Source organism: Rattus norvegicus, chromosome 1 (assembly GCF_021556685.1).
Source record: "Rattus norvegicus strain SHRSP/BbbUtx chromosome 1, alternate assembly SHRSP_T2T, whole genome shotgun sequence".
NCBI lineage: Eukaryota > Metazoa > Chordata > Mammalia > Rodentia > Muridae > Rattus > Rattus norvegicus.
Genome location: NC_141534.1, coordinates 242,936,355 through 242,961,237, shown reverse-complemented (window position 1 = coordinate 242,961,237; position 24,883 = coordinate 242,936,355). Strand labels below are relative to the sequence as shown.

Genomic DNA, 24,883 nt, shown 5'->3' with positions numbered 1-24,883 from the left:
CACAGCTCATACTGTTCTGAGGTATGTTCTAGTCTTTCTCATTATCTGCTTTGAAAAATGGTCCCTTGGTAGGCATTTGCTCCCTCTGTGTCACGTACCAGAGCAAACACATGGCTCAGGCTTCCTCAGACTAGCATCAGTGGCTCAGGAACGTTGGACCCTCCCGTTTTGCAATGCAGAACTACAATCCCTATCATGTAGCTGCTACTGCTGCTCTGTTCTTCCTCAATGTGCAAACAGGATCAGTTACCATGGTGACTCCTAGGCACTAAAATGGACACTCTGTTCCTAAGTTCATATTTCCTATGTGAAACGCCTCTTATGTACAGCACAGGGGTGCTGTTAGGAGCTGAGCTCACGTCCTTGAACAGTGGAATATACAGCATTGCCAGAGTTCATTTTGCCATTTACTGTAATGGTTGTTTAATCAGGAGTGGTTCTTCATTGGCCAGATAGCTTAGGATGATTTTCAGGAAACAAAATATGGTTTAAAAAATGCTGCTATTTTAAATGAGTGATTAAGACTTCTCTGATCTAGAAAAGTTAAAATGAGCCAAATGTTTTACTTTGAGTCCTTTCAGTTCCAATGTTTGCATAAAAATGTGTAATGCTTACTAATGTTCTAAAAGGTTGATCTAGTTGGCAAGGTTATTCTGTTTAGGGTAGTACAGAATGAGGAAGCCATTTTTCTTTTGAGGGCTTTATTGATTATTGTTTGTGTGTGTGTCTCTGTGTCTCTGTGTGTATATGTGTATATAGGCAGGTGCATGCAGGTGCCTACTGAGGCCAGAGGAACACTTTTAAATCTAGAGCTGGAGTTTACAGGCTGTTGGGAGGCTCCCATGTTGGGGCTGGGAGCCTAATTCCTCTTCTTAGAATTAGGAGCAGCAAGAACTCTTAATTGCCGAGACATCTCTCCAGCCCCAGAACTAGGAAGTCTTGGTATTAGTAAAAAAGCCATTAGATACATGTATGGCTATCATTTTTATCAGGTCCTTCATTGTGAAGAATGGGACTTTGTCTAAAATCAGTTCCCTGCTTTTGTCTGCTAAGTAGCTGGAGAATCTTTTCTCTTCACCTTTCACGGTTAAGCCTATCTGTGTGATGCCCTTCTATGTGTCAAGTGCAGTTTCGTGTTGATCTCGTTAATCCTTACAATAACCCTTTGAAATTAAGTATCTGCATTTTGTAGATGGAGATCTCGTGTACTACCAGACTTTTGCCTGTCGGGGTGAACCCGTGTGGCACTGGAGCTGGGCTCTTCTGCTTCCCAGGAGGACCAGGGTATCGTCACATGTAAGGTCTACACTTTCCCCCCAAGCCTGGAGCTCAGCGTTTCTCAACCTGTGGGTCTCGACCCTTTTTGGGAGTGAAGTATTGATCCTTTCATCGGGGTTGCATTTCGGATGGATAGCTTGCATGTCATTTATTTGTATTACATTTCACAACACTAGCAAAATTATAGTAATGAAGTAGCAAAGAAAATAATTTTATGGTTGGGGGTCATCCAACACGAGGAACTGTGTTAAACGGTCACAGCATCAGGAAGGTTGAGGACCGCTGTTCTAGAGAGTCCACTCTAAAAAGAAGATGGACTTTAAACTCCTAGGTGAGTTTCAAGTGTTGTCCCTGTCATTTTCTTTGACTGCCGATGTTATTCTGGCTAACTTTCTTAGGATCTCAGCTTAAATTTCTTCAAGGACAAAATGGCTATGTTCCTCCTAGCCATGTGGGAAGAGCTAGAAATAATGTAGATGGAGTTATGGTCAGTTGTAACTCTCCATGTGGGTGCTGGGAATTGAACCTGGGTTATCTGGAAGCGCAGCCAGTGCTCTTAGCTGCCAAGCCATTTCTCTAGCTCCAAGATAAATGATTTTAAAGAGACAAATACAAAATATTGAGAGATTGAATTTGAATGATCTCATTAGGTAACATTTTAGTTTTATCTTTCTGAGACTCCTTGACTTGTATAAAATACTTTCTTGGCCAAATTGAAGGAACTTTTTTGAGACAAGGTTTCCCTGTATAGCCCTGTCTGGCCTTGAAATCAGAGATCCCTTTGCCTCTGCCTCCCTCCCACATGCTGGGATTAAAGGGGTTTGCCACCAATACCTGGGGAAAGAATTTCTTGTTACTTGCTTTTAATGCCAAAGAGCCTGTGATCTTATTTTTACTAGAAATGCAGATTATTATAAGGTTGCTGTTTTCACCTAAGAAATTGGATTAACTAACTCTGCGAAGGACATCTTTTCTTATAGAAAATATTTAATTTTTAATAGAAGCACTGGAAAGAAGACTTAGTTACAGTATGCAATAGTTTCATCTAACAGGTGACAATATCAGAAACAGAGGCTGTCCTCTGGTGGAAGAACTGTTTCCTAGAGACTGTTGGCCCCTCAGCTTGAGTGTTGAATTTGGCTTGAGCAAGTTCAAGCCGCTCTCCCCCAGTATCATAACGGAAAGAGGGTAGGACCACACTGTGACGCCAACAGGGAGAAAACAGGCTCTGCATTTATCATGTGTCTAGAAGTGTCCTTACCGCCACGGTCAGTGCATGGTACTGGCTCTCCCTGTCAGCCTTCTCAAGTCTGTACAGTGTCCTGTGACTAATGTTCTCCATCTGTTTGGGCCCCTGCTTGGGAGGACTGTCTATTTGCAGTAGTGTCGTGGCCACAAGGAGACCTTTCCCTGCAATTAGCAAAACAAGCAAGCCTCTTAGAGCGAGCTGGGAAAGGCGGCTGGAGTCCACTGTACACAAACACTTTGGAAAACAATTTGGCTTTACTTAGAGGAGTGAACTTGGTCAGCCCCCTCCCTAACCTGCCCTGGCCTTGCCATCTTTCCCTAGGTAGAGCCTGCGGAAACTTGCTGTATGTACCAGGGGACAAGTGCCAACATATTATGGCAGCATTATTCACAACAGCTGAAAATTGAAAATTCCCAGGATCCTCAGCAGTAAAATAGAACTGGGAATTATGAGCCCCTTCTCACAATGAAAAATGTGGAATGGGGGGTGAGGGGAATGAGCTGCAGCCTCGTGAGGCAACAGGGATGGATCTCAGCATCAAATCGTAAGGAAGAGGACGTCTCGGAAGAATATACACAATATGTTTCCTTTACATTGGGCGTAACTTAGGCACAGCACAGTGGCATATTGAGAATACTATGTGGTGAGACCATAGAGAGAAACAAACGAATGTTTGCTCAAAACTCAGCCTAGTGGTGCATCTCCATGTTGAGGAGGTGCTAAAGAATGAGCAGAGAAGATGCAGTCAGTAAGTGCAAATGCACACACACACGCAGCCTCCCAAACCGAAGCCCACATCATACATGTTCTATTACAGTGCTCATCATTGTCTGACTAAACCCTAAGCATGACCTCACAGTTTCTATGTGGGGGTCAGGAATTTGGGAACAGGTAATCCGATGGTTTTGACTTGGGGTCTTGTGGAGTTGCAGTGCGGACCGCCTGGTCCTGAGGGATCTGCTTCTACGATGGCGCACATGTGTGGTTATTTCTCCCTGGTTTTTCCTCTCAGTTTCTCACTGGTTTGAGGAAGTATATTTTACCAAAAATGTGTCTCTCTCTGTAGAACTTTTTTTGTTGGTGTTGGGGTGTGTGTGTGTGTGTGTGTGTGTGTGTGTGTGTGTGTGTGTGTGTGTGAGAGAGAGAGAGAGAGAGAGAGAGAGAGAGAGAGAGAGAGAGAGAGAGAGTGAGAGAGAGAGAATATACATGTGGGGGTCAAAGGACAATCCATGTGAGTCCTCACCTTCGTGGACAGGGTCTCTTTCTCATTCACTGCTGTCCATTCTGGCTGGTCGTTGGCTTGTGATCTTGCAGAGACTCTCCTTTCTGTGTCACCCATCTTACCTGGGATGGCAGATGTGCCTGCTGCTTTCGGCTTTATGGAACCTGGGAATTTGAATTCAGGTCTTCATGCTTGTGTGACATGTTTTACCCATTGAGCTGTATGCCCTCCTCTTGTAGCGCTTCTTGTCTGTCCTCATGTCCTGGCAGCCAGCTCCCCTCAGAGACAGAGTAAGATGTGAGTTGCAGAGTCTTCATGTAACAGTGGGAGCATCTCTGGTGCTCCCCCACTATTGTAGCATTTGCACTCAGCAGCGATATTTAGCGTGGGAGGGGATGAACTGCCCCAGTCCAGGGATGCTGGGAGGCAGGGACCACTGGCCGCCATTTTGGAGGCTGGCTTCCACAGTTTCTCTCTTTTAAACATATTTCAGAATAATAACTTTTTAGAGACAAAGCTAAATTGATGTTTGTTTATTTATTTTAGATTTTTTTTTGAGACAGGCTTTCTCTGTGTAGCCTTTCACTGTCCTGGAACTCAATCTGTAGACCAGGCTGGCCTTAAACTCAGAGATCTGCCCGCCTCTGCCTCCCTAGTGCTGGGAGATGTTTCTTTTTATATAGTAATCATACAATTATCACTTCCAATGAAAATGTCTTACCAGTCATTAGAGGGTGGAAAATGTCAGCAGTGTGAAGTGTAGCTTCTGTGTGGCTTGAGCCTGACTGATGCTTGTGCCTGTAGTGGGTCAGTGGGTAGGGAGGATGAGGAGGAGGACTGGACCTCACTGATACCTGACAGGCTAGGTGGTGTAGAGCTGCGATTACAGGTCTCTAGATTTCATTTTGTCTGCCTGTCCATCTGGCAAAAGTCTGGGGTTTCTGCTTTTGAAGAGATGCCTTCAGAACACGGGTAATTATGAAGTTACATTCCACGGTTGTCCTCATGCCTCCTCTATTGCTGGCTGTAAGAGAATGGAGAAGCAATTCACACTTCTCTTCCCAAACTCCACCAATGACAGTGAAGTAGGAAATGGCCTAGGGAAGTCAAATGGGATTTTTTTTTTTCCCTTAACAATTCAAGTACCAACAGTACTCTCTTTCTTGGTTTAATATTAACAACTTTTAAGGTATTAATTTATTTGCTTAACCTCTACCACCACAATCTTTGAGTTGAGATCGATGTTTCTAGAAACTACCTCCTGCATTTCCCCTTAGTTTTGGGTGGCTTGAAGGGGCTGCTTAGAGTATTCCTGGGGTCCAAGTCCCCACCATGGGGGTCTCCTTTGTGATTCCCAGCATCTCTGGAAGGCAGGCTCAGCTCCTGCTTCCCAGGAAGCAGCTGGGAGAGCGTCTCTCACTTCCTAAGCTAACCAGGGAAGAGGACAGGACCTCACAGCCACGGCCTTTGCTCACCCGTTGAGCATCACACGTGTGCGTGTGCGTGTGCGTGTGCGTGTGCGTGTGCGTGTGCGTGTGCGTGCAGACATCTGCTTAGCAGAGAGGCCATGGCCCTCTGTGCACAGAAAGTTTGTTCTCTCTGCTTCTGAACTTCATTTGTGGGGCTGGCCTGGGCTCCTGTTTGGCACCATGGGTTCCATTGTGTGAAAGGAGAGTCCTTACCAGCAAGGGCTTCCTTTGATTGCAGCGAAGACGAAAGTGACTGGCATTCCTCTGTGATGCTTGCTATTTACTTAAGTTGGGCAACTGTACTCTTGGGAAAAGGGAGGAAAATGAATTATATGTATAAAATGCCAGAAATACACGAAGGTTATTGTGTCTACAAGGAAGTATAATTATTAGTAGTAATTATAGTAATTGTGATGATTACAGGATTAATGGTACCATTAAGCAGGATTGTGGATGTCTTCTCTTAGGAAACATGTTGTAGCACACACCCGCGTGCTCCCTCAGGTAGAGCGTTGTTTGGCCTTTTGACTCTGGGCTGCTTTTCGGAAGAGCATCATCTCTGGGGCAGAGCAAAGCGTGTGTAGTGAGACAAACTCTGATTCAGAAGTCAAAGACTTAAGTAGCAATTTAATTTCTGCTATTTTCTACTTGAGTATCTTGGACACCTTCTTTGGCTCTTAGCTACCTTCTCTAGAGAGAGGTTGGTCAACACACTAGGAACTGTAGGGGAAGATTGGATGGAGTAGCTACCGCCACAGCAGAAGGCCTGTGCTAAACAGCGTGAGTGTGACTTGGTCTTACCCAGCTGCCTGACTGGGTAGCATATCGTTGGACTTTGGGTGGGCTGGCTCTGACTATCTTTGCCTCAGAGGGATTGAGGAAGACCTGCAGTTTCACTGTGGTTGTTGACTGTTTAAAAAAAAAAAAAAAAGGCTGGTAAGTATGGTCTCAGAAATTCAAGGCCAAAAGGAAGCCCAGGCCCTTACAGGTCAGAGTGTTTGGCCATGACACTACCTAGAAATGGTTTCATACGAAGAGAAACTCACCATGGCACTGATAAAGGGTGGGCACAATGGCCATAATTAATAACAGTATCTTGTGAGTTGGACACTTGCTAAGAGTTCTCGCCACAGTAAGAAAGAACTAACAGGGCCGCTGCTACCTGTAACCCTGGCCCTCTGAGTGCAGGCTGGGAGGGTCCTGAGGAAGGAGCCAGCCTCGGCTACAGAGCCAGACATCAAAACAAACAATGAGAGAAGTTAATTAAGGACATGAAGTAATGGATATGTTAATTAGCTGCTTGTAGTAATAGTTACTCGATGAATACTTATGGCAGAATGTCTCTTTATAGCCTAGTCAAGGCAATTTTTGTCAAGAACACTTTCAGATGAAGCCAGAGAGAGAGGAAGAAAAAAAAGTTCACAGTGGGATTGCTTTGGTTTCAAGCTAGAGTGAGGGAGGCTGGAATTTCCCTTGGTCAATATGAGATCTTTTTAAAATATGTTCATATTTCTCCCTGTTTTTTTAAGTTATAGCACTATTTTAATCTCGAGACTTGCCATATATTAAGTACATCTACTGACTGAAAGAACATTGCCTTCATACAGTTCCTTGAGGCTAACATGTCACTTGCTGTCACTTATAGGTTGAAGGCAGGGTGAGTGGTGCCGGAGGACAGACCTCGCCATTCGATCGTATTTAGAAGATAGCCACCCACTCGGAAGGTGAGTAAAGACTTGTCTGCAGCTTTATACAATGAAATGTTCTCAAGCCTGCTGGAGAGTGGACAGAACGGACGGTGTGCCCAGCACCCACATTTGAATGTTGTTAGTGTCTTGTTAATTTTCTTTTCCTGTTTTGGTAGGTGTGTCCCCTTAAAAAATATTTTGATTATTTCTGTTTTTGTTGAAATACATGGGAATATATTCCAAATATCATGGCACTTTCTCCTAAAATGTGTAGAGCGTCTAAAAATAATAACAGCCTCCCATGACTGCCATTTTAGAACACTCATAAATCATGTGACACCAGATCACATAAGTAAACACAAGAGTGTAACAGAAATTGTCTCCCTTCATAATTTATAGAAATTAAAAGATTTTAACTATATCTAATTAGTGGACGGCTAAGCAGTCTGAATTGAATTGACGCCAACTATGGGGATATAGAGATGTGGTGTTGGATCTGCCTGAGAGCGACCCTGTGCTTAATTCTTTTCCTGTAAGCTGCCTGTCCACCTTGGCTGCCATTTGGTTGGTTGTGTGAGTGGATTAGATGGTAACAACCCTCCTCCTGATGGCTTTCATAGTACACCAGTCTCTGTGACCTGTGTGACCAAATGTTGGTTAATTTAGAAAAAAGATTCACATCTGTAGGAGAACATGGGAAGATCAGGTGTGGTCATGTAAAATTGATGTTAATAATGTTCAAGTCAACACCAGAGAGGCCAGAAATAATTCCAAGCTAGAAATTTTACATGAAAGACTTGTTGGACTTTATAATTCTGTAGCGATTATAGTTACACATCAGAGCTGGTCACAGGAGTCATTATCTCTTGTAAGGTAGCTATTGCCTGTTCTGAATTCCAGGCTTTTAATAACTACGTGTATCATGAATACATAATCAAGGTAACTTTGCAAGCCAAACATACATGTGTGGCTCGCACATCTCCCTTCTAGTAGACACTGTACTGCTCCCGTGACTTGGAGCAGTATAAATTCATTTTTCCTTTGTTTACTGTGTGTGTGTGTAATGTATAACTCAGATTATATTTTTGTATACTTGTATATTTTGTACACTCAGCCACCCACTACTCCTGTTGTTGCATACAGTTAGAGAATGCCCTTTCTCATTGCTGTCAGGAATTCCACTGTGGGGAAACACCAAGGTTTATCTATTCTAGTAGATGTGAATCTTTTTAAGAGGTTTGCCCACCCTCCACAGAAATGGAGATTGAGTGGGGTTTATTCTTACCATGGCTCCAGTGGAGTGCCAGTGTGACATCCAGCCTTTGCCCAGCTGATGCTGTCTGTGAAGAAGTCCGGACTTGATGGAAGATGCAGGCACAGGTAGCTCTGCGTGGTTTCTTGAGTCCTGCGGTGACTCCAGCTGCTCCTGTGACCCTCTCTGCTGGCTCTGCTCTCTGTTACTTTGCAGTGTCTCTAGGCAGCCTGTAGACTCTCTCGAGCAGGCCATCGGCAAATTAGTTAGAAGCTTAGTAGGTGCTGCTATGAGAAGAGAACATCAGCTGTGCCTTGTACCCGAGAGCTTGTCTTTGCTTATGGAGTCACAGTTGTAGATAGAGTAGTTGAACTCTAGCATTCCGGAAAGTAAACCCAAAGGCATTCATAGTCCAAGCTGGTAAGAGGCAATTATTGGCATCGTGGAGATTTGAGTCTATACCTCTAACCAAGTATATCTGGCTCAGTTTCAAAGACATTTAAGGCTAGAAGAATATAAGGAAGTATTCTCTATGGGAAAATGATATTTTTATTGCCAAATTGTTTTTTTTTTAAATAAAGTTTTATTCAAACACGGTCATGCTGACTTGCTTACAAATTGTGTTTGGTAACAATAGAAACCAGGGTAGGTAGTTGCAACAGAAGATCATATGGCTCACAGAGGTGAAATATTTATGATCTGCCTTTTCTCAAAGTGGTTACCAGCTCCTACCTTATGTCATTAAAGCAGAGATATAGTAAAGGTCATCTGTGTGGTCATATAGGAATCTAAGCTCATCTAGTGCGTTTATTCTCTCCTCTAGCAATATTTAAAGTGCTACCATATTTATGCTCAAAATGATGATAATCAGATAAAGTCTGTGCACTCTTATTTCAGAGGTGCTCGAGAATCTAAAAATTCTGCTCTAGGTTTGTGTTTTCTAGGAGGTATAACAAAATATAGTCTGGAAATAAAACTGCCAGTTTCTTAATTTAAAATTAAGATAACAACTGTCAATTAGTTTTGTAAATTTGATATGTAGTGATAATCCAGTGACTACCTTTAGTAGGAAGACTGTGTAGTATGAGAGAAACCAGTTCTTACAGCTTTGAGACCCAGACTGTTCAGGCTGTTCTAGGCTGTGTGAAGGCTGCCGGCCTGAGAGAGGGAGGGAAGCTTTTGGCGTGCTTATCAAGGCAAGCCTCGCAGGCCTCTGTAATCAAACAAACCAAGATAATACCACGTGGAATGTAGAGTAACAAATCTATGTTGGTCTGCTTATCCTTCCTGGCTCAAGGTCATACATGATCATTTATGTTTATTAGAAGTCGGTAGACATCATTGCAAGGAACATAAAATAGTGGCTTTTATATTTCTCTAAGAAATATCATTGTAAGCTAGTTAGCAGTTTTTATAAATGCTTGTGTGTGTTTTATGGGCTTTTATTGTCTGCCCTCTTACCATGCATGACTCTCCTTAGACCAGCTATGATTATGTCAGTGAGCCACCATAGACCACGTAGGCCACACTTCCTTCTTTCAGCCCAAGATGTCTTTTAGGAATCGAGCCTGGGTGTTGACTTGGATGTTGTAGTTGTAATTATTTAGTGGTGTGCTAAATTCAAAGGCGGAATAAAGTCTAAAGCTCTCAGTGATGTTCTCTGTCACCTCCGACACTGACCACAAGTGCGATGCTTTTTACCCTCCTTGGAGGCAGGGGCACAGGTGGGTAACAATGCTTTCCTCTGAAATCCCGAGACTTCTGAGGGAACCATTGTGGAAAGGATGGTCCGTGAGTAGTTGAGCGAGTGTGTGAGGTAAAGTGCACACTGCTTTGTTCTGATGTCAAACTTGGTGCAGTCGACTGTCTCTAGGACTTAGTCTGTTCCCCAGAGGCTCACATCCTGGAGATTTGTGAGATAAATGCTGCCGCTGAGAGGAGGTAGGTCTTACTAGTAGAGAGGAGGCCAGTTGGGTCCTGCCCTCAGAAGTAAGTGCAGTTCATGAGACCCTGTTCAGCCTTTTAAGGATGAGCCTTCCTTTCTCTCGTCTGTAGTGTTGCTCACCACTCGGCTCGGCCTCTGCCACTGTTGACACTGCTCTGCACAGGGGCCCACTGTAACCGAGCAGATTGGTGTCATGCTTCTGACCCTGAGGAACTGTGAACTGGATAGCTCTATAGCTAAAATGCTCCCCCTAACCCTCACAGCCTCAGCTGGCTTTGAATTTTCAGTTCTTTTGTCTCAGTATCCTAAGTAACTGGGAGTACAGGCTTGCACCACTGGCCCAGCCTAAAATATCATTTCCTGAAGATAAACAAAGCCGATAGGTAAAATCACTTGTTCTGTGGCCCGAGAAAAACTGAGCTGTTCTACTGCATGGGGTTATCTTGCCAAGAATGAGATCCTTAGGAAGGTTGACTTCTCAAGCCCATCTAGTTAAAATTTAGTTTTTCCCTCTCTCAAGATTTATTTTCAAAAAAGAGAAAGTTCTGAAGTTCATGTTGGTGAGGCTCAATAGAACAAAATGTGCTTTAGAAAGTACCAAGATGGTTCTCTTGGCTGGAAGTGACAGAAAACCCAATTCAAGCTATCCACTTAGTGTGCAGGTAATTGAGCCCAGGGATGGACCCCCTGAAAGAGGGGCCTGGCTAGGGCGTAGCCTCCTGATGTGGTTGGGGCCATCCTCTTTTGATTGAACGGTCCTGGTCATGTGCTTCAGTTCCAGAACCTGAGGATGATGTTTCCTTAGCTGAAGTGGAAGTGCAGACGGACGAACGGACTGTAGGTCAATGGTTGTTGCCTTTGCTGATACATAAAGCTGGTTAGCGGGAAGGTCATTCGGAACTGGAAGGCTCACTAATTGTGATGATGATAATTAACGTGCATTTTTTTATGGCTTGCATAACATTTTTGAGGTGTGTTCTTTTGTTTGAACTGAGAGAAGATATATTAGGATGGCAGAATGAACTTGTGATAAAGATCATGAATGGATTGTATGCAAGTCTGGCTGCATGATCTGTACATGTTGATCAGCCTCTTTGTGCCCTGTTCTCTAACTGTTCAATGGGGACTAAGGTTTTTTTTACCCCTCAAGGTTCTGGGAAAGCTCAAATGAATGGGCATTTGTGGGGCATTTAGAATAGTGCCTTGTGGTTACTATTCCTTATCCCTTGTTATTGTGTTGATGTCCTCTCATGTGGCCTGTAAGGGTCAATATTGTCATGTCAAGCCTTTGATTGTTGGGCATTTGAGTTAATAATTAATCAAGGAAGCAGAGATGAGAAACCCATATGAAGTAGACCCTTATAGAAGTGCCTCTGTGCCCAAAGGCCAGTGTTGTTATTTACTGTACCTGTTCTGCTAATGTTCTGCCACCCTGGATGGCCAGGCACTTCTAGGGTTGGCCTTCACTCAGAAATGCTGTTTAATCAAATCAGAAGTAGATGACAAACACTCTTTAGGGGTGGGGTGGGATTCAAATGTGTCAGTAGGATGTGAGATGTGCTAACTGTCTTAGGTTTGGACTGTCTTATTGTTTCTTAGGCTCTAGCCAGCCCTCTCTACAGGGAGTCACTGTTTTCCTCTTAAGAATATTTTCCCACATTGCTGAGAATTTTTCCTTTGTAATGTAGGAGGGTCGCTCTTGGGTCTCAGACAGTTAGGGAGGGTCATGTTGTGTTTTGAAGACAACAACAATGATTTCTTTATATTTACCGCAGACTCAAGACTCTGGAAGTCGAAGCATTACTGTTGATAACTTACAAGGCAGCTCCCACATCTGTAGCTATCAAAGCAAAGAAAACCTTGATAGAAAACACAGTTTTGACTCTCCACGCTATGCTTTTAAGGACAAAATAGTGTTAATCGGTATTCACAAAGCTTATTTTCATGGCCAGACTCCCTGCTTCCCTTCATGACACTGCCCTCCAGTACAGTTTCCACTGACGGCAACTGCCTGGTATGTGGGAGGAGCTCACGTGTGCCTTGACTAAGCTGTGCCTTTGGGACTTATTATTTTTTTAAGCCTTCCTTTTGACAGGAGATCACTTACAATGAGATACTGTCAGGGATTTCAGATGAGTCTCACGCTAATGCCTAGTGTCCAAACATTCCTTTGTTATTGTCTCTTTAACAGGAGGAGGTGGTAATGTTGAGTATTGATTTCAACACCTAACTTTTATGATCATAATTACATTCCAAATGTACACGTACTCAGGGGGTAAATGGATTAACTTCTAATTCTGTAGACAGATCCTGAACTTATCAAATGCCTGTGGGAACTGTAATGGGTTCTTGGGTTTAACTCTGTCGGACTTTATTCTTAAAGCCTTTTGCCTTGCTGAGTACATGGGATTAGATATTAACAATTACTTCATTGCTTTTGACCTGGGTGCTTCTTAGCGCAGGGAAAGCAGGGTCACCCTCATTCTCTCAATTGTCAGCAACAAAAATAACATCAGTAGCCACTATGGTCTGGATGACACCGTTAGCTCTTTGGTTGATTAGTCTGTTTGGTATTTTCTCTTTTTAAAATCTTAAAACATTTTTAGTTGAAACCGAATTCCATCCTTTCCCCTCTTTCTTCCTCCCAAGCTACTGTCCATGCCCACTGACCGTCCTCCCAACCCCCAAGTTGATAGCCTCGTTTTCCTTGATTATGTGAAACACTAATCACATCACACAACTTCTGGTTTTTCCTGCTCCCTAAGCTCTGGTGTCAACCATTTTACTGTTTCCATGAATTTGACTATTTGAATATATATCAGAGTGATGTGTGATAAGTGGTCTAAGTGAGAGAAGAACCTAGGTTCAATCCCCCTCAGTCTCCGTTCCTCTATACTCCCCAGCCTCCCGTCATGAGCAGTTTGTAGGTAAGAATGAAGCTCACTTGGAGCATGCTGCGTCCCTGGAGTCCAGTGTCTGCAGACCGGATGCCTGGTAGCAGGTGTTATCAGCTTGTTACAACTATAAAGGGGTTCCTGTGGTGAGACACACATGAAAGTATGTATTTTGTAAGTTGTCAAGCTTAATGTAGGATGCAACATTGTCTTCTTTTAAAAGTTTAGCTTTTGTTGTTGTTTCATTTGTTTGTTTGTTTTAAAGGGTCCAGTCCCTTCATGCTTGCTATTCCTTATCTGGTGGTTTATCTTGTTTTGTGTAATTAGGATCCATGAATGCCCTGTTTAACAGCTTCGCTACATTTTTTTCTTAATTTTAAAAAATATCACTCATTTTAAAGACATGTGTGAGTAACCACAGCTTTTTACAGGAGAGTTCTGGCAGTATTTTAACACATAGTACTTTCATCTTGAGGCACTCACAACTGGCGCCATCCCTTGTGCTGTGGGCGGTGCCGTGGGCGGTGCCGTGGGCGGTGCCGTGGGCGGTGCCGTGGGCGGTGCCGTGGGCGGTGCCGTGGGCGGTGCCGTGGGCGGTGCCGTGGGCGGTGCCGTGGGCGGTGCCGTGGGCGGTGCCGTGGGCGGTGCCGTGGGCGGTGCCGTGGGCTTGCTGCTTCTTAGCAGGTCCATTCTGTGTAGAAGTCCTTGTAGCCTGCCTCAAAGATTGGCTTTCTTCCTCCCCCCCCCAAGACCCCCTGGCCCCCAGCCCATATTCTGATTTTTCTTCTTTAACCTTCTAATTTTGCAAGCTTTCTAACAATTTGCAAATGGGAGGTAAGACTTCTGAGCTGCTCTATACCTGAGAGTGTGACACTCATGTATAATTGATTGCCTGGCTAGGTGTAGAATTTCTGGCTGGAAATCACTGAGTTGCTGATAGGGAGGGCATTGCTCACCTTCTCCCAGCATCCAGGCTCCTTGTGAGAACACTAGCACCTAGCGATTCTCGATTCTTTACGGAGTCTTCTATTGTGCCTTTTCTTTTCTTTTCTTTCTTTCTTTCTTTCTTTCTTTCTTTCTTTCCTTCCTTCCTTCCTTCCTTCCTTCCTTCCTTCCTTCCTTCCTCCCCACCTCCCTCCCTCCCTCCTTTGTTCCTATCTTTTTTTCTTTCTTGAGGTCCAAAGAGCACTGTGAAGATGAGTTTACAAAAAACGAGGAGCACTTGGGAAGAGAGCCTGGGGACGGAGGGAGTGGCTCAGGGTGGCCCTGGGCCTACCTGTGAAGGATTTTTCTTAATTGGTTGACTGAAGCAAGCAAATCCACCGTGAATGTGGGCTTCACCTGATTTGGGGTCTTGTTTAGGAGAGACTTACTTCGCTGAGTCCAGAGTAGGTGTTTCTTCTCTGTGCTGTAGCTTGTCAAGTGGCTGTTTACCTGGAGTCCCAGGCAGGGATGGACGTCCATCACCTGCAGGGATGGACGGCATGGAGCATGGAGTTATAAGACAAATATGCCCCTGCTCCTGGGTGCACCCGGGCCAGAGCACAGGAAGGCACAGAGCTCACAGCACCAGGAAGGAGATGCTCATTCCTTTTATGTTCTGTGCTGCATGCAGTATTGACTTTCCCCAGTGTTTACCCAGCATCCTTCAGGACCTGCTGCAAGATGGTTGACTTGTCTCTAAACGCCTCTTCCCAAGGATAACTTAAATGTTTCTTGGAACCCTTCTAAAGTTGTTAATTTATCAGGTTTATTTTATTTTCTCTTGCTGATAGCTCCTGAGTGTTTTCATAAACTAAGTAGGTATTCTGAGGTTAACTTTTTTACCTTTTGAAATTTTATTTTTCTGCACCACTTTTGCTTCAAGTTACACCCCCCCCTTCTTTTTCACATTAGATATTTTATACACCTGGTGGTTTTGGAATGTCTGTTTCTGAGGTAGAATGGGGCTTCACAAATAGAAGATATGCCTTATTTTGGTCTGTTACATCTATCCCCTTCATTTTTTTTAACTTTAAAAACAACTTGAAGATTTTATTATCTGGTTTCTGCCGTCTTTGTCCTAGGAGATTTTTGCCTTTTTAAAAGAAACAATGTTTTTTTGTGTTGAGAATTTTGAAGAGAGGCGTTAAATGTATTTGCTCTTTTTAACTTCAAGTCCATCTGGAAGTCTTAAAAACCAAACCCAAACCCAAACCAAATAAGCCAGCAACAAAAGGAGGTCAGAATTTGCAGCATCAGCCTTTGGTCAAACACACCTGCAGGGTGAGCCTTTACTCTAGCGCTATTTCAAGGTGTGGTATGCATTTAGATGGTCCCAGTAGAATACTGGCTTTCTTGTTAAGTCTGCAACAGCTGCCTCAACTTTTTGGGTTTAAAGGCTTTTTATGCCAGGGCCTTAAGTACCAATAAATGTGTAAATGATAATTGGGTTTCCCGATTAAAAAAATGCTTAAAAAGATGCTTATTGATGTTTCTAAAGGGAATTTTCCAGGGGCTAAGCATATAATCCTTAGATTAAAATGCAGCAGACACATTAAGTTGTTTCCCATGAAGAGCAGAATAATAGACTTTAAATCTATTTGCTACTGGCCACCCACAAAGGACATTCCTGGGCCAGAGAGATTAGACATAAATACAGCCTAGGGATCTGGGCTAAATTTGTGAGTTTTATTTATAGCTAAAGCTCCCACAAAGCCCTCGGGGGGTTCAGATTGCCAATGGGTAGGTAAAGAAGTTTTAGCCTTAATTCTGAGAGCAGGGCTCTGCACCTAAGAAGCAGCTTTAGGAGGGCAGAATGGTTTTTTTTTCTTTTCTTTCTTTCTTTCTTTCTTTCTTTCTTTCTTTCTTTTCTTTTTTCTTTTTCTTTTTTTTTTTTTTTTTTGGAGCTGGGGACCGAACCCAGGGCCTTGCGCTTGCTAGGCAAGTGCTCTACCACTGAGCTAAATCCCCAACCCCATCTGTGGATTATTTCTTAATTCTCCGGTGGTCAATTCAATGGCTTCCTCTCTTCTGAATATGGGGTGTACGCTCACCATCTACATCATGCACAGCTGTTTGGAGGAATGCTTTGGCCATTTTGCAGTAAGATGTTTCTTGCCTTGGTGGTCACTAGATAGCAGGCCTCGTTTTCTGAAGGCTGTGGTGACACGCAACAGCCACTCCTTTCACTTCCCTACCCAGACAGACAGGAAACCCTGTTTCCATGTTGATTGCTAGAAAAATTTGCCTGTGTTTCTTCCTCTTGGATGTGTAGTGCTGAGTACTAAACTGTCTACTTTCCATCTGAACTGGCCTGGACACACCCTAGGAGCCTTTGTAGAGCCCAGACTCACGGTTTCCTGTGTTTAGAAAGTCACTCTTGTCTCTTGAAAACCACTACAATCTAGTAATAATTTTAGCCAAATTAAATATAAGTAAAGCACAAGTTCTTGCTTGTTAAGAAAGGGACCTTCATTGTTTAATTATCGACTCCTCACTTGCTCTGGACTTCTGTCTTGCCACACCCTTCAAGCCAGCCTCCTTGTTTCTTTCTATGGTATTAAGGTGAACCATGTGAGCTGTGCCCACCAGGACCTTGGACGCTAAGAGGGGACCCTGTGTATAGTGACACACTAGCTGAGCCATGCTTACTTTGGGCTTCCTGCATATTGTCACCCCCATAAATTATTACAATTGCTACTTCTGCCTATGTGCCCAATTTCAAAGTGGCCCATTATGGGTCCAGTATCTCCTTGGCTTTCTTTAGCTGATCTGAAGAAGCTTGCATTTTCAAAAAACTTCTGAATTCTGAGTGCCAGCAAATGGAAAACAATTTTTTGCCCCCTCCCCTCTCTGTCTCAGTGAAAAGGAGAACTATTACGGTTGTGTGCAAAAACCACCACTTTCTGAACTTGCTAGAATTAGTTCATGCTCGGTGCTTAGAGCCTAGCTCGGCACTATTTATAGATTCCTGGATAAAGAGCCAGAGAACCACTAAAGACAGTTTCCAAGTACATTTCGATTCTGTGCTTGAGGGACAACAGTTATTAAGATTTCACTCTGTAGCCAACATGATGTTGGCACTCAGTGTTTGGTAACTGTTGTTTGTATTCCTTAACGAATTTCTGTTGGCAGAAGGGGTGTGTGTGTGTGTGTGTGTGTGTGTGTGTGTGTGTGTGTGTGAGAGAGAGAGAGAGAGAGAGAGAGAGAGAGAGAGAGATTATTGCATAATGGGTGACCTCAAAAGTACCACCAGGAAATAAAGGGGTTAAATTTGTGACACAGATTCTGATTAAAAAAAAATGTGACGTATTATGAGACAGAGAATAGCTTTGTCATTTGTCACTTGAGATTGTCATGAATAGACCCCTCATCTGGTTGAGAATTATCTACCCAGTTCCTCTATGAGAAAAGTTGTTTTCCAGCAGTGGGTGAATGAAATATTCTGTCCATTGTGGGACGCCTCCAGCTTATGGAGGGGATGAGAGAACGGGTGGCATTTATGGAATTTGACTGTTCTGCCAAAAGGGGTGTGCTCTGCAGCTGCAGCTGTGGTGGTTGCTACAGGAGAGCTGGGACAAGAGGCGGGGAATCTACAGAGGCTCTGAGACCAGTGTCATTGATTGGTAGGGCGTCTTAGAGATTGCTGGCACCTCATGAGATCCTTGTGTGGATGCCCCAGTTAGGACATGATTGCTCTCCACAGTAAGATCAATGCGAGCTGGGACGGGAAGAAGGTATGAGTTATTGAGCATTCGACGGGCGTCTGCCCATCTCTAAGCTCAGGTCCTGTAAGTAGTCAGGGAGAAATTCTTAGTCGGACAACCACTCTTGAGCCCTAGGGCCCGAGTACGGTTCCCGAGAGACGATCCGCTTCCACACACAGGCTCTGCACAGCAGATAGTTGTTCTCATATCAGTGGTCTGGACTGAAGGAGTCCAAGGTGAGGCTAGGGAATGACTTCTTGGCAGACTGTTCTCTTCTTCCACTGCATGTACTGTGGACCGTGTTGAAGCATCCGGTGTGGCCAACAAGTGCTTTGGCTCAACGGGCTGAGCCCTTTTTAGGCTGGGTCTTCCCTTCCTTACAGGCATGCCCAGAGGCCAAGCAAAATAATCCCTCATAAGTGGGCCTCCCAGGCGATTCCAGACCTGATGAGTTGACAGGGACCAGCAACCATCCCTGAAGGGACACATGGTGAGAATTGAAGTACACAAGTGAAAGAGATGGATGTTGGAAGCTGGAGGTAGAAATACCATTGCAAAGCAGAATTGAGAGACCAAACCAGAAGACATGCTATACATTCTTGGGAGCTGTCTCTCCCGTGAACAACTCTGTGAATAGGAGCTGCGGAGAAGGAGTTCCAGTGGAGGAATTACATTAACAGGCCATCATACATGAGAACCATTTAGTTACTGTTGGAAGGACTGCACGAATGACTCCATTTTTACTGTTGACATTGGGACTCCTGAGGTAGTGCAGGCTGTCCTTGAACTTGAGATAGTCCTGCTCTCGTCTCTCGTGCGGGATCATAGGTGTGTGTCATCATGCCCAGTGTGTTCATTTCAGTCCGGGTGGACTGCTCCCAGCACCTCTGTATAGTTCCCTCCAGGGACACTCCTGACAAACCACCTGTTCCCATTGGTCTGATCAGATCCCATATTTGTGTGTGTGTGTGCACGCGTGTGTGTGTGTGACAGTCACAGGTGATACGGGGTCAGTGCCAGTGACCAAATTCAAGCCATCAGAAATTTCCCTGGAGTCCCCCAAGGTTCTGTCCATCCTGTGGCAATTCTTAGTATTGTAGGAATGTCGCTCACAAGATTTCGTTAGATGTTGCACGACTTCAGAATGTTGGCTGTCCAGCAATTCAAAGCTGTACAAGATTTCCATCTTATAAGATAGAAAACCTACAAGAGCAAATGTCTGAAGAATAAATAGTTTGAGAAACAGGAACCTGTTAAAGTCATTTTCAGTGAACCTGACAGTAAATGCTTTTTGTGAAGACGGACACTGTGGATGACAAGAATTAGACCAGCTCTGGATAGAACGTTGGAGGGCGTTTGCTGACAGAACTGTTCTCGTTCACCTCATATAGGATTTTAGGGTGAAAATGGTCATTTTTGTATGTAATACACTGCGACTGTAAAAGTTACTCTAATTTATTTTTATGAATAAACTTAAACTTTTTACTTAAGGAATGACACAGCTTGTCAATATTAGGTTGTTTGCGTGTAACTCCCATTTCATCTTGCCTGTGTTTTGGAAGGGATGTTAACATTTGTCCAGTGCCTTTCTACATCTGTCTGGATGATCGTGTGCCTCCTGACTGAAAGCGTGCTTACATGTTGTTTCAGTTTAGTATTGTCTTATTTGTATGACCAAGGCCAACATTTAATTGGGGCTGGCTCACAGTCAGAGGTTCGGTCTATTATCGTGGTGGGAAACATGGTCACAGGCAGGCAGACATGATGCTGGAGGAGCCAAGAGTTCTACATCTTGATCCAAAGGCAGCCAAGGAGGAGATTGTCTTCCTCACTGGGTGGGACCTGAGCCCAGGCAGTCTTAAAGCCCACCTACACAGTGACACACTTTCTCTAACAAGGCCACACCTCCTGATACTGGCACTCCCTGTGGCCAAGCATTTAAACGCATGACTCTATGAGGACCAAATCTATTCAAATCACCACACATATATACTATATATTCTGAATCCTGTATTTTGACCCGTACTTGCTTGGATCCTGGAATGAAACCGATTAGGTATGTTTCCGAATTTAGTTTGCCAAAATTTTATTAAGAAATTTTGCGTCACTGGGAGGTGCTGAAGTATGAGGCACATGTGAAGGCAGAGGCAGTTAGATTTGCTCTGTGAATTCAGGGTTAGCCTGGTCTACAGAATGAGTTCTAGGACAGCCAGAGCTACACAGAGAAACCCTATCTTGGAAAAACAAAAACAAGAAACAACCAGATAAAACATTGTATCAGTAGTTCTCTTTGTTGTGCCTGTACTCGGCTTTTATGTCACAGCAGTGCTGGGCTTCAGATGTGTCTGACAGGTGCCTGCCCTTTTATTCCACGAGAGGTGTGAGCCCGTGTTGACCCCTCTTCAGTGTTTAGGTGAATTTGCTGGCACATGTGTCGGACCTTGGGCTGTTTTGGTTGGGATACTCTGTTTTCCAGTTTCCATCTTGTTCTGTTGGGTGGATCTGGTTAAGTCCTGTAGCTGCTGGTGATAGCTTGTGTGTGTCCAGGAATTGATCCATTATTTTTGGATTTTCATGGCTTTTCGAATCTTAAGTTTTCAAAGTTCTACCCAATGAGCCTTTGGATTTCATTGCAATCTGTCGAAACTGCCTCTTTCTGTTTTTTAAATTTATTTTTTATTAATTTGGTGTCTCCCCACCCAAGTTGCGTCAAGCTTGAGTAGGGGCTTGCACTGTTGATTATTACTATTATTATTTTTTTGAAGAACCAAGCTTTTCTGTCTCTTATTGCTTTCGTCTCTGTTGCATTAACCTTCCTTTCATCTTTATTATGTCTTGCTGTCTCCTGGCTTGGGGTTTTGATTTTTCTTGTTTTTTTTTATAAGACTTTAGGGTGCAACACTGGCTTATTCTCCATTTCTTTTGTGTAAGCACAGATTTTTTGTGTAAGCATAAACGTTCTATTCTCTTTCTCTCTTTCTGTCTCTCTCTGTCTCTCTCTCTCTGTCTCTGTCTCTGTCTCTCTCTCTGTGTATGTGTGTGTGTGTGTGTGTGTGTGTGTCTAAACGTAAACTTTCCTTTGCCTTGGCCATCTCTCAAAGCATCTGCTGGACTGTGTTTTGTTTTCTTTGCACTCTAGGGATTTTTAAGTGGCCTTGTTTCTTTAATGACTCGCTGGCTGTTCTTGAGTCAGTATCAAGTCTCCATGTACTTGTGTAGTATCTGCCATTTTCTGGATTTATTGCACTGTAACCTGAGAAGATGGAAGGGATGATTTCATTTCTGTTATGTTTTGTCAAACTCGGTTTGCGGCCTAGAGTGTGGTCTGTGTTAGACAGGGTTCCACAAGCTGCTTGCTGAGAAGACCATGCCTTTGGAATCTGCCGGATGCGGTATTTTGTGTGTATCTGGTGAGTCCCTTGGAGCTATGGTTTGATTTAGCTCTAGAGTTTCTTGGTTGATTGTTAGCTGGGTGACCTTTCAAAAGTTGTGGATGTGGCAGTGAGGTCGGCCACAGTTACTGTCCTGGGATCTTTGAGACTTTTCGTGTCCGTTAGCATTTGGTTTTGGAACCTGCCCATCCTTTTCTCTGTACTTTCGTACTTCCTTTGGGGGTTTCTGAAGCTGTTCCTCTTCTTGTCTTTTTAAACTCTGTTTTTACTTTATTTTGATGCTTTTCTTTCCTGGTGGCAGCTTTTAGCTTCTTTTCTTACCTGGCAGTTTTTATTTAGAATAAATATGCCCTTTTCACCAAAACACAACTTTACTTCTTCATATTTTTGTATATAGAACTTCACATGGTGGACTTTTAACTCTTTATAAAATTACTCTTCGCAAAGACACAAGAATAGAAATCTTAAACCATTTATACATTGGGAATTTATGAAAACTCATTTGTAAGTTATATTTATGAGGGACTGAAACAGAAATCAATTATGATCACCTGTCTACATGACCAAACTTTTCTGTGTTTATATTATGGTATATAGGTGTGTGTGTGTGTGTGTGTGTGTGTGTGTGTGTGTGCACGCTGGTGCATGTGTATATGTATGCACATGCACGTGGAGGCTGTAAGACAACCCTCAACCCTGGCAACCATTCTTTAAAGCAGACCACAATGGGTCTGTCATTGGCTTGGAGCTTACAAAATTTGGTAGGGTAGTTGGTCAGTGAACCCTTGGAGTTAGCCTTTCCCTCTCCAGTGGTAGGATTCCGAATGCATGCTGGCATGCTTGTCTCTTGTGTTTTGGTTTTCTGACCATGGGTTTTGAAGCCCAAACTCAAGCTCTCATGCTTGTACAGCAAGCACCCTGCCTCTCCAACTCAGATAGGAATACATTTTAAGGTAACTTTTACAAACATCTGTGGAAGAAACAACTTTGTTTTGAAATGACCAAGTCTTTTTCTATTTATTTGCTTCTTATTCCCGAGTTTACAGTGAACTCTTGGATGTTTGAACTTTTGCTAGGTCTGCCATAAGATAAAGACCTTGAGTGTCCATTGTTTCAAAGTCATCAGGTGAGAGACAAAGAGAAGGAACAGATCCCAGCTCCTATGCTTTAATGCTACAACCGCCAGCTCAAATGTCATTCAACCTACACCCACTCTCAACTCATGCCCCATATGTAAGTAGTGCTTTTAGTGACAGCACTCATGTGGTTCTTGGAACATCCCAACAGCAAGTGTTGTGGGGTAGCTTATGATGACCAACCCTTATGGTCCATTAGCAGAGTTGGAGTTCCTGTCATTCTGGAGTGAATATGTTCTTAGGTCTGTTTTCAAAAGGGTTCCATGGGCTGCTGAGAGGTCTGTGCCTTCTGAACCTGTTGGATACAATCTTTTGTGTGAATCTGATGTGACTATTTCTGTATCCAACAAATTACCCATTGTTCTCCAGGACATCACTACAGATATCACACATTTCTCACCAGGACAGTCACCACATATAGACACTAGAATGAAAGAAAAAAGACACAAAAAAAAGACACCTCAAGGCAACAATTGCTCAAAATTTTGTGTCACCTCTCAGGAACTTTGTCTCTTTGTGCTATTTTAGCAGTTGTGGAGATTATCTGGTCATGATTTTGATTCCATGTCCCTGACAATTTGTAATGTTAAACATTTTTTTTCTTTTTACATACTTGGCCATTTGAATGGCTTCATTGGAATAGACATTCAACTTCTTTTTAGATAATCTTTTTATAGTCTGCTATTAACTCTTCATCACACACGTATGGTCACATACTCTTCTCCCATGCTGTAGGTTCTGTTTTCATTTTTGTAAATGTTACACACGTCGTATAAAAGCCTTTTAATTAGATGTCATCTTATTTACGTACTTATATTTTGTGCATTTGCTGTCATACTTAATTTCTTCGAAGAGTTATTTGAAATCTCATGTTTAAATCTTGAATCCTCTTTTGTGACGCAAAGTTAAAATTTATGAAGAGAATGTTTTAATATAGTTTTAAGTGGGCAGAAAGAGAGAAAGGGGAGAGAGGAGGTGGGGAGGAGGAACAGGCTCAAGAAAAAGACAGTAGTATGCACGAAAGGGGGTTAGAGCAAATATGTAGGTGGCTTTTGGGGTGTGTGTGTCTGTGTGTGTATCTGTGTGTGTGTGTGTGTGTGTATGTGTGTGTGTGTGTCTGTCTGTCTGTCTCTCTGTCTGTGTGTGTGTACTCACTTGCCTGCTAAGTACATGCGAGGCAGGTATTCTATGACTGAGCCATATCCACAGTCTGTGTCTATTCAGAGTAGTTTTTGTATATGATGTAAGATAGAATCTACTTGAGTTCTTTTAATATCAGAGCCACTGATTGAAGAGACTAGTTTCTTTTTCTCCATTGTAAATTCTCAGCACCCCTTCTGAAAATGAATTGACTCTGTGTGTGTGTGTGTGTGTGTGTGTGTGTGTGTGTGTATGTGTGTGTGTGTCTTTATTCTCTGACCTTTGGATTCTGTGCCAACAATCCACCCTATACCAGCATGACCCTGTTTTGAGTACGGTAACTCTGTACCGTGTTTGAAATCAAGTGTGATGTTTCCAACTTCCTTTGTTTTTCTCTCTGAAGGCTGCTTTATCTACTTGGGGTCTTCTGTAATTGCACATATATTGTTAGATTTCTCTTTCTATTTTTGTAAGAGCTGTGCTTGAGATTTTGATAGGACTTGCATCACGTCTGTGGGTTTATCAGCAGTGTGAACATTCAACAGGGTCAATTCTTGCCTTCCATGAACATAGGGCATCTTTCTTTCAGCAGTGTTTTAGAGTTTTCTGTGATGAGTGTGTCACCTACTTGGCTAGACTTACTTTTAAATGTCTTTCCACCTCCTTGGGACTAGAGAGATGGGGCAGTAGGTCACAGCACACACTGGTTTTCAGCAGGTCCTCAGTTTGGTTCATAGTATCCAGTTTAGGTGACTTACAACTGCCTCTAATCCCAACCGCTGGATATCCAGTGTCATTTGCTGCCCTCCGAGGGCACCAGCGCACAGATATGACGTATACCCCACCATACATACCCCACCATACATACACATAAGTAGAAACGAAAATAAATCCGTGAAGGTTCCTTTTCTGTTTCTATGTTAGATTACTTTTGTCTTAATTTTCCTTTCCAAAGCATTCATTATACAACTTGCTTTTGGGGATTTATTGTTATAGCCGGTTACTTTACTCATTATTTTATAGCCTGTTGTTACTTTACTCATCACTTTGTTCTTGGTGAAATCTTTATTTCTACAAACTAGACCATGTTGCCTTGAAACAGAGATGATTTTAATTCTTCCTTTCCAGATTGCATGCGTTGGAAATCCTTTTCTTGCTTAATTATATTGGTTGAGTCTTCCAGAATCACACCCAATGGGAGAGGTAGTCATGGTTGGTTCTCTTGGTCTAGGTTACAGAGGGTTTCAGTTTTCTCCATGTGGTATGATGTTAGCTCTGGGCTTTTTCTTGATCAGTATCATTGTGTTGAGGTAGGCTCTTCTGTGCCTAATTTTTTCTTTTGTATACTATTTATTCTGTAAAAGGTGTTATGTTTCCATAGGTCCTTTCTGTATCTGTTAATATGATTATGTGATTTGGAAACCTACTTTCATTTTTTTTTTTTTTGGATGTAATAAGCAAAGGCGAGGTTTATTACAGAGATCTATTACGGGGATCTCCGGGCCAACACATATCCCACGCAGGAGACAG

General features: G+C 43.1%; 1 protein-coding gene across 30 annotated transcripts in view; it reads left to right on the top strand.

Moving 5' to 3' along the window:
* Sgms1 (sphingomyelin synthase 1) overlaps positions 1-24,883 on the top strand; it is a 258,698-nt gene that overhangs the window by 25,802 nt on the left and 208,013 nt on the right. For all 30 annotated transcript variants that reach the window (XR_015628744.1, XR_015628741.1, XR_015628743.1 and 27 more), the window contains 1 exon segment: positions 6,864-6,942. The gene's annotated coding sequence lies outside the window, so the exon portion shown is untranslated.